The sequence below is a fragment of the Miniopterus natalensis genome, chromosome 2 (genome assembly GCF_054644295.1).
Source record: "Miniopterus natalensis isolate mMinNat1 chromosome 2, mMinNat1.hap1, whole genome shotgun sequence".
In the NCBI taxonomy this organism is placed as follows: Eukaryota; Metazoa; Chordata; class Mammalia; order Chiroptera; family Miniopteridae; genus Miniopterus; species Miniopterus natalensis.
Genome location: NC_142082.1, coordinates 84241030 through 84261731, shown reverse-complemented (window position 1 = coordinate 84261731; position 20702 = coordinate 84241030). Strand labels below are relative to the sequence as shown.

General features: G+C 35.4%; 1 long non-coding RNA gene across 1 annotated transcript in view; it reads left to right on the top strand.

The window, feature by feature from the left end:
• The first annotated feature begins 2794 nt into the window (after positions 1–2794).
• Positions 2795–20702, top strand: part of LOC148093729 (uncharacterized) — a 102931-nt gene continuing 85023 nt past the window's right edge. Inside the window, exon 1 of the long non-coding RNA XR_015713988.1 lies at positions 2795–2821. This is a non-coding gene — a long non-coding RNA (uncharacterized LOC148093729). The remainder of the gene's footprint in view (positions 2822–20702) is intronic.

Below are 20702 nucleotides of genomic sequence, written 5' to 3'. Positions count from 1 at the left end.
TATTTTTAATAACTAGAAACCTTACTGAATTATTGCAAAAGCAGCATTGCTGTTGTCTTCATTGATCTTTAGCTATATTAATTTACAAATCAAGGGTATATCAGTTTCTATAGTAAAGTCAGTCACACCAGAGCAAACATTCTGAACTTTTTATTTGTTTTAGGAATAATTTCAACTATAAACATAATAAACATATTTGTGTTTCAATTAGAGGCAAGGATAAAACTTAAGAGTATGCAGTGCACTTTATTTACCATGTCAGGATCAATAAAGGCAGCATCAGTATTTGACCACATAACAGGCCTGCAGAAAAGATTAGGTAAGCCATTTCTACAAAAGATATGACATTTTTACAAATGAAAGCATTGTGTACATTTGTATACCACGGTGGGGGTGGGGTGGGGGTGGTAGAGGATTCAGAGAAACAAGGGAACAAGGGGAGATGCAAAAGGACTTGGAAAAAGTCTGGTGTCTACCAAAAGGTAAAATCAGAATGTTGAAATAACTTTATCCTTAAGTCTAGTAATTTCTGATTTATTGACTTTTAACAGCTAATGTGAAGGGCAGAAATTACTGAAGAATAATTGAAATATTTAGTATGCCTGGTATCATAGCACCCTCTATCACGTGGTCATATACACAGCACGTTTATATGCACCAGCTGCTTTAACATGTGAACATTCAAAAAACCTATTAATTTCTCCAGCTTTCGTACCATCAGTATCCCTCCTACACTGAGAAACAGCACTAATGACAATGTAATCCTAAACTCTAAATTATTCCAGGTATGGTCCTAGCACCACCAGTTTGAGTGTCACAGAGAATTTATGAGAGTTATAATTTTTCAGCTCTACCCCATACCTTCCCAGTTAGAAACTTTTAGTTAAGGCCAATTTGTTTAAATAAGCCTTCCAGGGACTTATGATACATGCCCAAATTTGAGAACCAGTTATAGGAGAAATGCTCAGAATAACAGTCAAGTTAGTAGGTGCTGTTATACTAAGGGAATTCTAAGGGAAACTTATTTCACCGACTTGCACTATACAGTTTGACACTCATTTCAAAGAAACACAGAAAACAATCAGACCTATGAGCTTCCAAGAAAATGTTTTCAAGCAATAATTCATTATCAAGAGAGAATTTACATTGATTTTGCTGACTTTGGGGAAATTACTATTCCTCTCAGGTTATCTAAAAGAAATATGCCAGGCAAACAAATCTGTATTCAGCCTGCTTCCAAAGGTACCTTTCTGAAATTTCCTAAACCTGTTTTAAAGCTGTTTGTCCACGAAATTCTGCCTCTCCATGGGCTGCAAACACATGCACTGCACACTTTACAACACTGCTTTAATAGGTGACACGAAACAAAAGTTTTTAGCACAGAGGCCAATCTAAGCCACGAAGCCTGTGCCATTTTCCCACCAAGGGAGGGATGGAGGCTGCCAATCCCCACAGACTAAGGAACCAGGCAGGAGGAAGCAAAAAAAAAAAGAGAATTTTTTTTTCTGGGCTTAAAACCAAAGAAAGAACTGTTTCCTCTCCATTTGGGTATATACAGGGTGGGGGGAAAGTAAGTTTAAAGTTGTTCCTATGGAAAAATACTGCAATAATAAATAATAATACAAAAATAAACTGTGTTTCCCATACTCACAACTGTAGAACTACTTCTGCCCCACCCAGCATTGTCCAATTGCTGCCCAAAGTGGCTGCAATGGATATATTCCTGCCAACCTGAATGGGAGATTCAATGTCCATAAATCCTTCCCAGTATTTGGTTTTAGTCTTTTTAATTTTTATACAGCTGGTTGAAATACCGTTCATCATTTTTCTATGCAAGCAAAAGATGAGACTAGGTGAGCGTCCAGAACACTTCAACGTAAGTGGGGCTGTAACTGCGAGAACCCCACGAGGAGATAGCCTGACTCAACTCTGTCAAAACTGTGAGGTAACAGGGTCTGGAGAGCTACACGGTTGGGTAAAAGTAGGTTTACAGTTGTTCCTATGAAAAAAATAATACAATAATTAATAAATAATAATACAAGAATAAACTCACTGTTCTGTACTCCCAACTGTAAATCTACTTTTGCCCCCCGGTACAGCTCCCAGGACAAGCAGCTTCTACTCAAAGCCCCTCCTGCGGGAGAACTCAAGTCCCCCCTTTCCCCCCGGGCGGCGGGAAAAAAGCCGAGGCGCTTTCTCTTGAAGGTTCTAAGAGTAAGGCTCGCGCCCTATCCGCGGGCGGCAGCGGGAAATACGGCACCAGATGGCGCTGCCGCACCAAGAGCCAGAGCCTCGCTGGCCAAGGAGACAGGAAAAGGCGTCACCGGATGCTTACCTTCGGGTCTGTCGCCGGAAATGCACGCTGGCGCCGGCCTCTGGTCCCGGATATTAAGACTTCTGCCGGGTTCCCATGAGAGGGTGGAGCTAGAACCGGAACCGAACGGCGACCGTAGGGCCTCAGGGCGGAAGCCCCTGACCGTGCCAAAGGGCGTGCGCCTCGCGTTGGCGGGAGCGCGAGGGGGGGGGGGCCTCGCCGCGGGCTCGCGCATTTTGGGGACGTTCGCGCTCCTGGCGCGTGCGTCTTTCTGCTTGGCGTGCTTGCTGACCCCACAAGGCGGAAATGGTGGCGTATTGTTGGTTTTTTTTTTTTTCTTTTATTTCTTCCCGCCCACAGGGTTTGGGTTTCTGGCTGTGAGTCAGGTTTCTGGAAATCTTTGGGGGAAGTTAGCGAAGGAGCCAAATGCCTGCAGGGCGCGGTCCCAGTGCTGTGCCTGAGCCAGACGTTCCTTTAACTCTCCCCGAATCGGCTTCATGCACCACGGTGTGTTGTTAAGCATCAGTCCTGAGGCGGTAGGGATGTCACCACGAAAAGAACGCGGGCAAATAGATTATTCGTGTGGAAGCGGCAACATTTTTCTGTTATTTAAGGAAGCATGTCTTTGGCATTTTAGCAGTGCTTCTCAAGAATTTCAGGAGTTCGTTTATTTTATCGTTTTTGTCAGAATATACATTTCATATTTTATGGTGTGGTCTTAGTTTTTATAAAATTTTGTTAACTTAAGAAAGGCCACTTGTACAAAGCGTTCCAAAGGAAAGTTCTGCCCCTTTTCCATTTTTACAAGATAGAGGAAAACCAGTTTTAATAGATGGACCATAGTAACTCGTGAGGGTGCAATGGCTTTGTTTTGTTTTGTTTTGTTTTGTTTTTAGATGGCAGCATGGAAACAAGTTCGTTGCAAAAATTAAATCTGGGTGAATCTGTATCCACCCAGTTTAATTTTAGATTGCAATCCTAAAAGTATCAGCTGCAGGGTGCTACGTTCTATCAACAAATTTTTTCATCCTTGGTAAACACTTTCGTTTTTGTGTATCAGAGTTATTTCCAGTCTGTGGCCTATGTAAAAACTGAGTACTTGTGAAAGCAAGAGTAAAAGGAATGGAGACTTAAAGCATGATACACGAGGGAAACAGGCGAGCTGGGGAATGCTGTACAGGAAAGGCAGATCGTATGGAGTAGCCCATTAAGGCATATTACTGTTTTTCGGTAAAACCTTTTGGTGGTCTTGGTAATAGTTCTAAAGAAAGCTACCAGGACTTGAATGCCATGACATATGTTTATGTGAAAAGCCAGAAAGAAATGTAGGCAATGTTGTGGCATCATTAAACTGATCAGAAATAAAGTGAGCAGGAGACGAGGTTTCGGGCGGGGGGCGGGGGGGGGGGGGGGGCGGGATGCAATGGAAGATATTTGAAAACGTGAAAGAGAAGTCAGAGCTAAAGATGTAATTTGATGTGGAAAGGGTGATTTCAAAGATGGTAAGGAAAAATAGTTTTTAGACCACAAAATGAAAGTGTAGAATAAGGAATAAGTTCTTTTCATCATTAGACATTTAAGCTTTTGATGTATCACATTTAGCTGCTTATTTTGACTTTCTGTACACTCCTGTCTTCCCTGTACCTCATATACAACTAACCTTAAATTGAGGGAGTGCTTTACTTTACCACCATTATACTAGTAACTTACAATAATTTAGCTCTTCACAGTTTATTTATTTATATCATATTTATATATACACAAGTAGTGGCAGATAAATTACTTCCCTGAAAATACTCAGTTAGTTTTTCTTGACTTCTATTAATTGCCTGGCAAAACCGAGAGCTTGGATGAACTTACACATTTTTTGTTTCTGTTTACCACTGGTTAACAATTGGTTGAACTAATAAGATCTTACCCAAATGGTCTCTTCACATTGTTCAGTTATCGTACTCCTTTTCTTTACTTATTTTACTTATTTGACTCTCTTCTCCAAACCAAGTATTTCATTTTTTCTCTTCCCTCTTCAGATCACCAACTTCATCCTCAACCAATGACTTTTGCCTCATCCTTTACTGGAAAAATAATATTGTGAGCCTAAGTCAAGCATCCTCATCTTTCCATCATCTACTCTACCTGCATCTGTACTGTAAACATCTTCCCTCTAGTTTAAAAGGATGATGGTTCTTCCTATCAAATGCAAACACTTCATGTTGCCCATCTTTAGTTTTAGTCACTCGAGTAGGTATATGGTGTTATTTGATTTTTGTAAAGCATGTTCAAAATTATTGCCCATTTAAAAATTGAGTTGTTTTCCTATAATTGAGTTGTAAGAGTTATTTACATATTATGTACACATTTTTTTATTGAGGTATGATCTACAAAAAACTATACATGTTTAATGTATACAGCTTGATGAGTTTGCTGGTCAGTATATATCCATGAAACTATCACCACAGTGTATACCATAAACATACCCATCACCTCCAAAAGTTGCCCCCCATCCTCTTATTATTATTTGTGTTTAAAACACTTACCATAAGATCTACTCTTTTAGCAAAATTTAAAGTAAACAGTATAGTATTGTTAACTATAGGGACTGCTGACATAAGATCTTTAGTACTTGCATTTTATACAACAAACTTTGTACCTTTTGACTAAAACCATTTCCCCTTCCCCTGTATACATGTTTTTGTCAAAGTGTGTGTGGTGAATATTTTTCTCCCAGTTTGTGGCCTTTGAATGTCTTTTGAAGATCAATTTTTAAGTTGGATTTTTCTAGGAATTTGAACATATCCACCTCTTAAAGTTAATTAGCATAAAGTTCTACATAAAATCCTCTTACATCTTTTTAATATTCACATTATATTACATATAGGCCTATGATGCATCAAGGGGTTAATTTTTCTATATGGTATAACACTAGAAGTTAATATCCCTATTTTTCTAAAAAAGAATTTATTTATTCCAGCAGCATTTGTGAAACATTCTCCTTTGTTCCATTGAATTACCTTGGCACCTTGGTTGAAAATCAACTGGTTTTCTAAATCTCTTCAGATCCATTGATAAGTATATGTCTTATCCAACTTACTTTCTTTTTCCTCAAAATTGTTTTTGCCATTTTAAGTCCTTGGAATTCTAATATAAATCTTAGCATTGGTGTTTCAATTTCTAAAAAAGCCTGCTGGGATTTGGTTGCTATTCTCTTGAATCTATTGATCAGTTTGAGGAGAATTGCCATCTTAATAATAATAAGTTTTCCAATCTATGATTATGGCATATCTTTCTATTGCTCCATGTATTTTTGTTTTAAATTTATCTTTGTAATTTTTACCATACAGGTCTTACATATATGTTGCTAAATTTATTCCTAAGTATTTCATGTTTTTTATTTTATTATCAATAAATTATTTTTTTTTGTTTAAAACAATTTTTAAAAATTATTGATGTGTGTGTGTGTGAGAGAGATAGACATCAATTTGTTGATCCATTCATTGGTTGATCCTTGTATGTTCCCTGACCAGAGATCAAACCTGCAACCTTAGCTTATTGGGATGACATGCTAACCAGCTGAGCTACCCAGCCAGGGCCATAAACGAATTTTTTAAATTCAAATTTTCAGCTTCTTGAGTCGTTGTATTTTTCACTTCTAGAATTTTCATTTGGTGGTTATTTATAGATTATGCTTCTCTTGTGAAATTCTGAAATCTGTGCCTAATAACTCCAATATTTGGATTAGGTATGGATTTGTTTCTATTGTCTTTTTCTTACACCTGTTTTCTGGTATGCCCAGAAATTCTTAATAGAAATTCTTTGTTTATGAAAAAAGTTATGCTCTAAGTGATACTTTTTACTTCCATAAAGTATTTTGCTTTTGCTTGTGTTAGGAAACTAGGCCAGGAGCAAAACCTCTTAATGATTTTCAGTCTGTTATATCTAGTCTATTTCAGGTTTGTTTTTATTTCTAGGGTGGCCTTTTTATGTATCCCAATTAAAAGCCTGAGGTGTTTTCAAAGGCCATTTCTCTCTCTTTTTTTTTTGGTTAATCCTCACCAAGGATATTTTTCCATTGATTTTTAGAGAGAGTGGAATGGAGGGAGGGAGGGAGAAGGAGAGAGAAATATCAATGTGAGAGAGACACATCTATTGGTTGCCTTTCACACGCAACCTGACCAGGGCAGGGGATCAAACCTGCAACCCAGGCACATGCCCTTGTCTGGAAATCAAACTCTCGACCCTTCCGTGCATGGGCTGAAGCTCTAACCACTTAGCCACAGTGGCCAGGTCTCATTCCTCTTTAGTTGCCCCTAAACTCCAAATTGTATTTTCTTAGCACTGTGGAATTCCTGAAAGTTCTAGGCTTCTCTGCTTCTTAGCTGCCACATTCTGAGTGATTTCTCAGCCTCTGGAACAGCTTCCACACTGGCAAATGTGTCAAGGGGAAAAGCAGTTGCTTATGGGCAAATTTTTCTTCACCTTTTCTCCAAGATCTTATCCTGTCAAGGTAACATCTAAAAGATCCTTTTTGTATTTTTACCCAGCTTTTCTAGTTCTTCACATTTAAGAGAAGAAAAAGGAAAATCCATCATTGGCAGAAGTGGAAGTCCTTAATATGGCAGTCTCAATGATACTAATAAAGATAGTGCCCCTTTTCTATACCATTGTCATCACTCCTTTTCTTCAAACACCAGAAATAACCTAGGAGACATGCCAGTGACTTTCTGTCTTACTTCTGGAGGTGTGTCTGGGACCTCTTGGAAGCGATACTCCCTTGCTACAGATGGGTTCCTAAGAAACACCCTTATTTCTCTGTTTTCTGCCCTCTTCTGTTGCTGAGGGACTAGGGAAGTTCTGTTTCCACCCAAACCATACATTACTATGCTGTAGCTGTAAATTTAATCTGTAACCTTTGGTACTTTTATAATACAAGCATATGTTCCAGTCAGGCAAGAAGAAATACACCCTTCTATTTTTTTTTTATAGATATCAGTAAAGAAATATATGTACTCCAGACAGAATAGATTTGATTTCTTACTGTAATTTTGAGCAATAATTCTATAAAACATTGCCCACCAGTTTGTGGATGTGCTGTAATCCTAGATTTTCTACTTCTTGAATAAGTGAAATTGAGCAAGATAAAGTTTTCTAAGCCTCAGTGTCACTGATTTAAAAAACAATATATCTGCTTTCCAGGATGGCTGTTGGGCTTAAAAAAAGATTGTGAAATGTTTGATCCATGATATGTTCTATTATTTACATAGAAAGGCAATTTTAACTTCAAGGGAAACTGGTCAGCCATAACTTGTTCACATAGCAGCATTATTTCAGAACCCATAATATTTCCAGATTTCTGCTAATCACAATTAGCTTTATTCAGTAAACTAATTGAGACCCTATTAAATACGGAGCACTACACTAATACAGTAGGATGCAAAAACAATGAAACAACAACTTGTCTCAAGTTATGTAGATGTAGCTTAACCATTTTATTGAAAGCCAGGGTCAGAACTGTTTTAAGCAGTTTTATTACCCATAGTGCTCAAGTATAAGGCTTTTGGTTTTGTTCTCTTGTTGCTATTTAATGAATCCTGAAATAGTTTTTGTTACCTAGAATAAAATTTACTACAATAGAATAACCTAAAATAATATTTGAGAAAGTTTAACCTGGAATAAAATTTAATAAAGTACAGCTGTAACATGAATGACTTCCAAGGGACTTTTATTACCAACAAACGAATGGAATATAGTGGGGCAGCGTCACTTAGAAGACTATATAACAAAATAGAACCTGAGCTCTGCTCTAGTGTATTAATAATTAGCATGATTTGTCCAGAGATGGGAAGATAAGCTGTAACCAGACATCACAGGAAAGTTCTGTTTGGAGTGTTGATGGAGGGCTTTCTTCTTTCTTTAAAGAGGAAAACCAGTTTGTTTTATAGTTAAATGTTCACTAAAAGAACTGTCTGCCAGCTTTTCCCTTTTAACTCTTTTCTTTGGATTGTTCTAGCTCAACCACAATTGTAATCTCCTCGAATACAAACACGTGTCTTCAGTTTTTATTATGTCTATTCTCATACCCTAATGTCTACCTAATTCCTACCCTACCAAGGGAACATAATAGTTATGCAGTAAATATGGACTAATGTTATAGCATTCTCAGATACAATAAAAGATTCTGCCATGATAAGAAAATACCTTTCAAAGCTGAATATTCTGTTTTGTGAGGCCGATTTTCTTTATTATTTGGTGTTTTTTAATTTTCCTAATCCTAGAGTAAACACATGTATCTTAGAACAGATAAAATAAAAAATTCTCATAGTATTTATCATGAAATCCAGATTGTGTTGCACTGATTAAACTTTTAAATTTAATTTCTTAAAAATACATATTGAAAGGAATAATGACAGTACAATTTAGTCACCTTATTCATCATTTCTATCTTACTGATTTGTTTTCCACTTTTGAGTTTGCAGTTCTTTAATTGTATCACTAGTGTTTGACATTTAGTTGTATCTGTTCTGTAACTGGGTAAACTTGACTTAATCGTATTTCTTTTATAACAGTCATATGTTGAATTCACTTACGTGCACACTCCAAAAAATGAAATGTCAAATGTAGAGTAGCTTTCCCATAACCCTGCTCTATTAATGTCTTAAAAATCACTAAATGCTCTTATTCCAGATCATGATGAGGTCAGCTGGAGTGTTAAATCTGACCTTGCTGTGTTCTAAAAGGAATTGCTCAGTCCTATTACATTCCAATAAGTTTAAGTATAGATTTTCTGGCAGTCATCTAGCTTTTTAGAATGTGCTTAGATGGGATCAGTGAAACAAATGTGCCTTTTATTTCCCTGAATGGGGTTTTTGTAGAGAAATAAGCCATAAATAAGGGTGCAAAATTCCCTTTATCCCCAAAACACAAATAATCATAGTGAGGGCTGGAATGCATTTACTTCAACTTTTGTGATAAGAGGAAATATAAGTTTTATATCTTCATGATAAAGTTAATGTTAGTACAAAATTAATACAAAGTAACTGATAAGAACTACCCCTTCCCTACTTTGGAGGACTTCTTTGTCACATCTCTTTATCATATAATTGAGTTATTTTTAAAATTAAAACCATAAATTGACATTTCCTTTTCAAATTATCTGCTTCTGTGAGTTTTATCTTTAAATTACCAAAGAACAATAATATCCTTAACTGATTGTCTTTGTCTGTGATAAAATTTAAAATACAAGTTATTTTTTACTTAGGTATATTAATTTGAAATTGTTACAGTTCAAAAATAATTTCATGTAACTCTTCCTGAACTGCTTTTAAATTATCTATTCTGCACTACTTTTAAATCATCAACATCAACATTCAAATGAAGACTTGAGACTAAAATTTCCAGTTTGTTTTTTTACTTTTGTTTTTATTTTTGGCTAGTCATATTCATATTTATGTAATAATGAAAACCCATTTTTGCTTCTCTTTCTATTTTTTCTGGAATTTTGAAAAGTAGAATTAGATTGGAAAAGAATAATGTCTTCTTTCATCAAAAAAACAGTTCATTTTAGATTTTCCTACTGTCCCTCTTTAGGATTAGTGTTTCATTTGTGATGAATTGTTTTCATGGTAGAAGATCATAAGTTACAGTATAATGCAAGAATATTTTTAATAAAAAAATGTTAAAACAGACAACCCCTTATGGTAATTATAATAGGCACTTAGTGATTAGATTAAGAAGGTAAATATATCCAAAACCATTGAAATGTTCCAAAACCATTTTTAACAATGTTTCAACAGTGGATTCTATTTATAAGTGAAATATATTAGAAAAGAAAATGTTCTTTTTCTACTTACCATTGTCCGTGATCACAGAATACAGGCATAAAAATACATGAAAATAATCAAAAATCTACTTTCAAGCATCTTTAAAACAAAGATCACATTGCAATTAAGTAATTGAAAAGCAAGAGAGAGAGACCTTTGAAAAAATGTTGAATTCAGAAGCCTACCTGTTTTTATAGCTGCATAGTATTCCATGGTGTGAATGTCCCATAGCTTTTTTATCCACTCATCTACTGATGGGCACTTGGGCTGCTTGGGTCAGCATAGATGGACCTGGAGAATATTATGCTAAGCGAAATAAGCCAGTCAGAGAAAGACAAATATCCCATGATCTCACTTATATGTGGAATCTAAGGGACAAAATAAATTGACGAACAAGATAGGACCACAGACATGGACGCATGAAACAAACTGACAGATCTCAGAGGGAAGGCAGGAAGGAGGGCAGGAAGAGATTGACCAAAGAATTTATAAGCATATATGAATAGCCCATTAGATGGATGAAGACCTGGAGTGGGGTGGGAGATGGGTAGAGGGGGGTAAAGGGGAGAAAATGGGGGACATCTGTAATACTCTCAACAATATAAAATAAATAAGCCTACCTCTGGAATTACATTTATATCAAAAGAGATGACATATCCTCATATATATATATATATATATATGTATTTTAGCCAACTGTTTTTCTTGTTTTGTGCCTAGTACTGTTTCACTGCTTAGAGGCAACTTTACACATAGCAGTGCATCATCCAGTTAAGTCATCTCATTGAGCTTGAGTGACATTCCAAAGAAGATACTCTTATTCCAAAAGCTTGGTATTCCAAAATACTATAATTTTAAAAGGCCTGATGTTTTATGGTAGAAGGCTCCAGGGTATAAAATAAAGAGACATTCAATTCCTGGTGAGACATCTGAGACTAAAAAAGTGAAAAGTTGACTGGGCTAACAAAAGGTTTAATTTCACGGTTTCTGATTGGCTTCTACTTCCTACCCACAAAGCAGTCCCACTGTGATGTCCTAACTCTTCTTATCTTTACTTCTTGATCAGTCATCAGTTATTACTGAAAAATTTTAAGCACAATGTTCTAAGCACAATTTAGATGAACTTTGAGAGTAACTGGAGAAAAAAAAGACACCTTATGATCAAGTATGAAGTGGTATCTCTCAGACTATAATAGCAAAGAAGGAATGGGAATAAAAGCCACTATTGCTTAAGGACTTAGCATATTCCTAGACCTTTCTGTATGCTGTCTGTATTAGTACTCACAGTAGGATTAGGTGGGTTCCTTCATGGAAGAGGTGAGGTTTGTTCAGAAGTTTGAAGGTTTAGTTGGCCTTAAGTACCAGGATATTGTAGACATAGGCCATGATTTGAGTTCACACGTGATCCAAACATGTACTTTCTAGCCTTTTTCACTTAATATCAGTATAAATTAGTTTATTTACCAAATGTAATCATTACAGAGTGAATAGAAGGCTATATATTTTTTCTTCTTCCCTTCAAGTTCTTTCAGTGGACTATTTCTTCACCTTTTAAATGATTTCTCAGGTGAATCTCATAGCTTTACCAGTCATTCTTAAAAAACAAAAACATCCTCTGGTCATCTCTGGGCACAAGAAGTGTCTCATTTAAGTACTGAGAACCTCAAGACTATAATCTCACAACTCTATAGTTTTACCTAATTTAAAGTTTATCCTTCCCACTATTGAGACATGTTTCAAGCTTAGAGGCCTCCAATGTTTGGCTTTTCCTCTGTTTTCCTATCTTACTCTAATACTCTTCACCAAGTTAACTAGCTGCAGTGTCTGATCCTCCAGGGCAGGACAAACATAAGATTTGGGGAAAATACACAGTTAAATGTAATATGGTTACTACCACCTGGAATTGGCATTCTTGGGGGTTTGGCCTATTTAAAGCATGCTCTTTAGATTCCTCTGCCTGGAATGTCCAACTACAATATTCGAAGATTGGCCTCTTCCCTGAGTGGCCATTTAGGACTTTAGCCAACACTTAAGTGTGAACAACTGATGAGTTTACCAAGATTCTTTTTGTTGGGGTCCCATTACCCATTTAAATGGCTCTGTCTGAAGTGTATCTCTTGGACACAATTAGCCCCTTTTAAGAGACTTCTTGGCTGAACCATTTGTCCTTCCTTGGCTCAGCTGTTTGTAGACATGCAGTTAGCTACTAACATGGCTCTTACTCTCTGCTCTACTGCCTTAAGCCAACATGGCTACTGCTACACATTTATATTCTTCATATCTGAATCAGAAACCAGATATGAACCAGACTAATTCATAATTCCATGAGATACAAATAAACAGTTGCTCAGAAGTACATTTTTGATAACTCATATGATACATTTCTCTGTTTTCATGAAAATAATTTTTACGCATCGCATTATGCAAAAACCTCAATTCTGGGTGTATTAATAGTTTAAGAGTTAAAGTCAAAGTTTTAAAACTTTAGAATGCTCTTATGACTGTGGGATAGAAGAATTTCCAAAATGTGACTAAAAAAAGATGCACAAGCCATAAAAGAAGAAGAAAACTAAATCAAGGGACCAGAAGAAAATACTAAAAACTATCAACAGGAATGACTAGTAATACCAAGACATTCTAGTGTACAATTACTCGGTTTTAAAGAAAACCTTCCCTCAATGGAAAACGACTAAAAACAATGATCAACCCAGTAGTAATAACTGTCACAGATCATGTTCTTAAAATACAATTCCACATTAAAAGAGACCTTTTTTTTTCTTGAAGACATTTCTAATTTATGTTTAGTGGAGGAAATATACAAGGTGAGCCTAGAAGAGCTTGTCATACAGTGGTAAGGAGACTATCAAACACTGCTAGGGTCTCAGGAGCCACCTTGAATAGGCTCCCACTGGCCAAATACAGGACAATTTGAAATTCAATCATGAGAATAATTTCAATAGGTTGAAACTCACCAAATATATTTAAATTGATGCATGCATAATGATAATTTTTTAAAACCTAACTGATTTCCATTGGAGGATGTAGGGAACCAATTCATTATCTTGAAAACTAATAATTGAAGTGAAACATTTATTCTGCTTTTCTTCTATGAACTGTATAACACTGGGCAACCAAATAGTAAATGAGGGGAAATATCTCTGTATAAATATATTCCAACTCATAAATTTTATTTATTTTTTAATATATCTTTATTGATTTCAGAGAGAGGAAAGGAGAGGGAGAGAGAGAGAGAGACAGAAACATCAATAATGAGCGAGTCATCGATCAGCTGCAGCCCGCAACCCGGGCATGTGCCCTGACCGGGAATCGAACCCCGATCTCCTGGATCCTAGGTCAACGCTCAACTGCTGAGCCATGCCCGGCTGGGCAAACAATTCATAAATTAAAAAAAAAATTAAAATATCATTGTGTTCTAATCTACCCTCCCCTCTCCACTGTGAACAAATATAGATATTTAGCACCCTTGGCTGTTAATATTATAAAAAAGAAAGACAAACAGACATATACCTCTTGTGGGAGTGCTCAATGCTACCTATAAGTCATGCCAAAGGGATTGAACCTGAATATATACATATGATTCAACTACTGATTTTCAGAAAAACGACAGATAAACAAGTTGAAATGTACTAATGAGCATGCAATTCAAAAATTCAGTGAAAAACTCCACAGAGTATAGAAAAATTTGGGTTTTTCAACAGATAAATTGCAATAAAAATAGGTTAAGAGACTTCAAGGACATATCAAAAGACATAAAGGGGAAAAACATGCATCAAAGATATACATTTGAATGACAAAACTATGAAAAATGCAAGGGAATAATTACTGTAAAAGGATAATTTTTCCTTATGGAAAGAAGAATGAGATTGCAATTGGTATGAAGTATAGAGGGAGTTTGGTGGGAGGAGGGAAGATGGGCTGGGGGGAAAGTTCTGGCAAACTTTACTCCTTGATCTAATGGTGGTTAAAAGATTGTTCAATTTGGGGTAATACATTAATCCATGCATCTGTTTGTGTTCTTTTTTATATCTCTATTTTACAATAAGAATATTGTATTGAAAAAACATTTGCAAAAGGAGGGAGCAAAAGCAAGGGAGATTTGAGCTCAAAGACATGTTAGGATGCTGGTGACTATTATGCATGTTTAAACCTTTGATATTTATATAGCATCCCTGTATTTTTTAACATTCTTAGTTGTAAAATACAACAATACAAAAAACAATCCACAGAGTTCTTGTTAAGTACAGAGAAAAGTCAAACTCCTTAATGTGTGCCTTCTTATCTGGGGGCTCCCGTTTAACTTCATACATCATTTGTTGCCATTAGCTTCTAGGCACCATCACATGGAGTCAGATAAAACTTCTCACTATTCTTTGAACATGCTGTATTCTTTTTGTGCTTTCATGCCTTTGGGGTTGTCTTCCCCTGAAATACTACTGTTTTTTCTGTAACACTCAGTTTAAAGGTTTTTTCGACTATGCACTCTTCTTTTCCCCAGGTAGAATTATTTGCTCTTTTGATTATATTTTTGTTTCATTTTGTATGTACTTTGGCTTAAATACTTGTAATATTATCTGTCTACCTGACCCTTTCTCCTTAGACTAGAGCTCTTCAAGAAAATATGTTACATTTATTTTTGTTTTCTTTGTGCTTGGACAGTGCTTGGCATATTGATGAATGAATGGAAGAATGAATGAGTGAGAAGAGACAGGAATTGGCTGCCTTCAAAGATAGATTACCTAAGGAAGCAATTTGTTAAAGATATAGATATCTAAATCAACTATGTACAACTGAAAAATAAAGTCATGAGACAACGAAAGTTTTCTTATATGTCACTATGTTAAGTAGAACTGTATGCCATCATAAGTCCTCTGTGTTTGCACATCTCATGTTTTATTCTGTCACTTCCTTATCCATCTTCAGTGGATCACATCATGGGATTTGGAAGAGACGTTTGGGTTCTTCCACCACCATGGCACTAACTTTCTTCTTAGTTTATTCATGTTGGGTCTCTGGTGATGTTTTTGCAGCACTTGACCCATCAGAAAGGGTATAGTCATAGCTCTCATAGAGAATATAACACAGAACTCTGACATCCTGAACTACTGACAATATCTTGGGTAAAATATGAGCCAAAATATAAAGTAGGAAATAATAAAAATTCTGTTGGTAGGTCCTATTAATATTCCCCATTTTAATCCAATGAGACAGCAGAGACCCTGAAAATTTAAATAAATTGCTCAGGTCACAGGATAGTAAGCAGAGGAATTGAGATCTGAATTTAGGCAGATGCCTGCTTTCACTACACTGAATATAAGCATTAAATAAATAGTAGTTATCATTATTGTGATGAAGAAGGGGTATCTTGTGTCCAGCATTAGGAATATGAAAAGACAGAAGGCCCCTCATTTCTCAGACCCAGAATCAGGTATGCCTTTCTTTGTCATTTAATAGGATAAGTAAAATAGTCTCAGTTATAGTAAGAACATATTAGAAACATAGTAAAAAGAAATGGGTATTTCTTTATAAATATTTTTCTCTAAAAAAAATCAAATGTGATCTTTAATTTCTAAATAAGTTAATTTGTGAAATTCTTTTTTGCAAAAGAGAAAATTAAACAATGACATGCTATAATTTTTAATTTTTTTTTAATCTTCAGCCAAGGAGTGAGGATATTTTTTCCATTGATTTTTTTAGATAAAGTGGAAGAGGGGAAAGAGAGAGAGAGAGGAGAGAGAGAAATATCAATGTGAATGCATAACCCATGGACACAAAAATAGTATAGGGAAGGCCTGGAGGGGGGGCAGGTAGAAGGTGGAGGGGATCAATAGGGCGAAAAAGGGGGACATCTGTAATACTTTAAACAATAAAGATAAATTTTTTAAAAATAAAAATAAAGGGATTAGCAAACCCCCAAAATTAAAAAGAAAATAAGTAAAAAAGGAAAGTAAAAAAAAAAAAGAAAAGAAAAGAAAGAAATCAATGTGAGACAATGTGAGAGAGACACATGGATTTGTTGCCTCCCACACTCTCCCAGATTGGGGGTGGGGATCAAGCTTGCAAACCAGGTAGGTGCCCTTGACCAGAACTCAACCCACTACCTTCCCGTGTGCAAGCTGACGCTCTAACCACTGGGAACACCCGCCAGGGTGACATGCTATAATTTTAAATATTATATAAAAATTAGAATATTATATATTACACTTTAGGAGTGTCCTAGAATTATTTAAAATAAAAGGATTATCTTTTTGTATTTCCATTTTACCTTTTTTTAATTCTAAAAAGAGCACAATGAGTAAAATAATTTTCTCTTTTATCTGTCTATAAATGTAAATATCTTATTTTAGGAATTTTTTTCCTAACCTCTTTTTATATTAAATTTGGACAAAGATTAGGAAGAGAAGTTAATTATTGGTTTGCAATCCTAAGTTATGGTTCAGTTGTATATGGGAGAAAATAGTCAATGATTATTACCTTAGTGAAGTTTAATATTTTAGGACTAATATGTATACATAGCAACCTTAGAAAATGACTACAAGGATAGCATTTTAAAATTTTCAGGTCACAAGATAAAGAAATGAAGAAATTATTTGAGTAATATATGAACTACAGAAAGTAAGTAATGGATAAAGACCCAGAAAAATGGAAAATCAGAGATTATTTCCCCAAAAGCTATCAAGTCCGAGGAAAAAATATTATTCAGTTATTTTGTAATTACAAAAACATTAAGCCATTAAAACTATAAATTTAAAATAATCTAGCTGAATTGTAGTAGAGCCTAAAATATAAAATAAATGTTCCAATAAAGAACAATATCTAACTACATATTTAGGTTTGAGTGGCCTTGTCACTCTTCTCCAAAGGAAAAAAAACCCAAAAAACACAAAAAAACAGTTCCTTGTGGCTACTGGAGCTTCCCATTTTAAATGATTTTAATAAGACACTCCAAATGGCTGCCATTATTTAAAGTGCTCATCATTTGCTCAAATGAGTCTACTATTATCTTAATTTTCTCTATTTTTATAGATTCATTATTCTTCTATCCACTCATTTTCCTGTCATGTACTAACACAATAATAGCTATCATTAATTCATCACTTAAAGTGTACCAGACACTTTTAAAACTGTTTTACACATATAAATTTATACACTCTAGTAAGTACATAGCATTATTATTTCTGGTTTTACAGATGAGGCAACTGGAGTACAGAGAGATGAAGTAATTTGTTCATAGTAGCAAAGCTAGTAGGTGGCAGAATCTGGCTTTGAAGCCTCCACTCTAGCTCCATACTTGACATTTTTTATTACTCTTCTGCTCTTTAGTATGGTAGCTGTAAAAGTCAATTAAAACTTATGGTCTTATGGAAGAGATGGACAGAGAAATGCATGGACATAAAAAAATATTTATTAAACAAAGATTTATTGAGTACTCACTGTTACAGACATTGCTAAGTGCATGGTAGTAAATTAGAACTCACCTTTACTCTCGTAGAACTTATAATTTGACATACAAGCTACTCATTAAACAATTTTTAAAAATATGTTTGAATTGACTTCAGAGAAAGGAAGGGGGAAGGAGAAACATCAATGATGAGAGAGAATCATCAATCAGCTGCTTCCTGCACACCCTCCACTGGGGATCAAGCCTGCATGTGCCCAGACTGGGAATCGAACTGTGAACTCCAGGTTCCTGGGTTGATGCTCAATCGCTAAGCAACACCAGCTGGACTCATTAAACAAATTTTAATAATAATGTGAGACAAATAATTTGATAGAGGAAATACAGGAATCCACAGGAACATTTACCAGGAATGCTGCAAGGCTTTCCAGAGGCAGTGGTAATAAAGCTGACATCTAAGAAGCCAGGTGACTTATCTACATTAGTGTTGAGTCTGTCTCACCCAGCAATTTTCAACCCTTTTCATCTCATGGTACATGTCAACTAATTACTAAAATTCTTCGGCACACCAAAAAATATATTTTTTGCCTATCTGACAAAAAAAGGTATAATTTTGATTCACTCATACCAGATGGCTATTGTTGTGTTGGCTATTGTCATTTTGTAATTTGACAATCTAAGAGAAAAGCTGAAAATCTAAGAGAAAGTTGTCAGATATTGCATGTTTTAAAAATTCTTGGGGCACACCTTGTCTCTGTTGAGACATACTGGTTAAAAATAGATGGTGGAACCTAAAGCCTAGCAGCTTTCTACTAAACTATAAATAAGGGATAGAAGGCTATAATATCAAATACATTATGACTTTTAAAGTGCATGAGTTTATATAGGTCTGCTAATAAATTTGAAAAACTTAATGTAATAGACAGTGTTATAATATCCATTGTCAAGTTTCACTCAGGAGTTACATATCAGAATAGAACAAAAACCAATGGGAAAAATTAAACAAGTTTTCAAAAGTACCGCCTCCTAAGGGCCAACTGGTTTGCCTGAGTTCTTTGAAATGTTCAAAGAATGATTAATTCTCATGCTTTTTAAATTTTCTATATTTCATTTACAAAGATATACAGCTTTCATACTTATCTAATGAAACTAATGTCTTCATATAAAAACTTGACAGAGAACAAAAATAAATATGGGTTCAAAAATACAAAAGAAAATACCAGCTAACCAAATTTTATAATATTAAAAGGAAATTCTTCTCATAACCAAACACAGTTGATCTCATGAATATAAGGATAGTTAAATCCAATTACCTAAAGAGTTTTTGATAAATGTTCATTATGATAAATAATCTTAAAGACTAGAAGGGTACTTTGATAATATAATACAGGAATACATGGCTGGTTTAACATATTAAAATTAATGTAACATAAACTAAAAGAGTAAAGAAGAAAAATTTTTAAAAAAAGAAGAAAAATTTGATAATATTTATAGATGGAAAAAAATGCATTCAGTAAATTTCAACAATCTTTCATATTAAATTTTTGTACCAAAAGAATGGAACAGACTGATTTAAAAAAAAAAAAAAAAAAAAGTAATAAAGACCCATACAGTCAGAATCACACTTAAATGGAAAAACATTGGGAAACGTTTCTCCTTAAAATCAGAGGTAAGATCAGGATGTCTAATCTTACCGCCTCTAATCAATACTGACTGGAGATCCTATCTTACTAATAAGGAAAATAAAGAAAAGTATAAGTGATGTCGGAAAAATGATGGCATAAGAGATCCTTTTTTTCTCTCCCCCTAAAGTTTCAACAATGTCCATATTACCCAAAGCAATTTATAAATTCAATGAAATTCCTATTAAAATATCAAAAGCATTCTTCACAGACCTAGAACAAACACTTCAAAAATTTATATGGAACCAAAAAAGACCCCGAATAGCTGCAGCCATCTTGAGAAATAAAAGCAGAGTGGGAGGGATCACATTACCAGACTTCAAACTGTATTACAAAGCCACTGTAATCAAAACGGCCTGGTATTGATACAACAACAGGTATATAGATCAATGGAACAGAACAATGTCCCCAGAAATAGACCCACGCCATTATGGCCAGTTAATATTTGACAAAGGAGGCAAGAGTATCCAATGGAGTAAAGACAGTCTCTTCAATAAGTGGTGCTGGGAAAATTGGACAGATACATGCAAAAGAATGAAACTAGACCACCAACTTTCACCACACACAAAAATAAACTCAAAATGGATAAAAGACTTAAATGTAAGACATGAAACCATAAAAATCCTGGAAGAAAACATGGGCAGTAAAGTAACAGACATCCCATGTAGTGGACTTTTCACTGATACATCTTCTAGGGCAAGAGAAACAAAAGAAAAAATAAACATATGGGACTACATCAAACTAAAAAGCTTCTGCACAGCAAAAGAAAACAGCCTCAAAATACAAAGGAACACCATGGTCTGGGAAAACATATTTGCCAAGAATGTATCTGATAAGGGGCTAATTTCCAAAGTGTACAAAAAACTCATACTACTCAACAAGAGGAAGAGAAACAACCCAATTAAGAAACGGGCAAAGGACTTGAATAGACACTTCTCCAAAGAGGACATACCAATGACCAAGAGACACATGAGAAAATGCTCAATGTTGCTAATCATCAGAGAGATGCAAATTAAAACTACATCGAGGTATCACTTCACACCTGTCAGAATGGCTGCCATCAACAAATCAACAAACGACATGTGCCGGCGAGGATCTGGACAAAGGGGAACCCTAGTACACTGCTGGCGGGAATGCAGACTGGTGCAGCAACTATGGAAAACAGTATGGAGTTTCCTCAAAAAATTAAAAATGGAGCTGTGTTTTGACCCAGTGATTCCACTCCTAGGAATGTATCCTAAGAATCCTGAAACATTAATCAGAAAGAATATTTGTACCCCGATGTTCACAGCAGCACAGTTTACAATAGCTGAGCTCTGGAAACAGCCCAAGTGTCCATCAGTAGATGAGTGGATAAAAAAGCTGTGGGACATTTACACCATGAAATACTACACAGCTGTAAAGAAAAGAATCTCGTATCCTTTGGGACAGTATGGAGAAAATTATGCTAAGTGAAATAAGCCAGGCAGCAA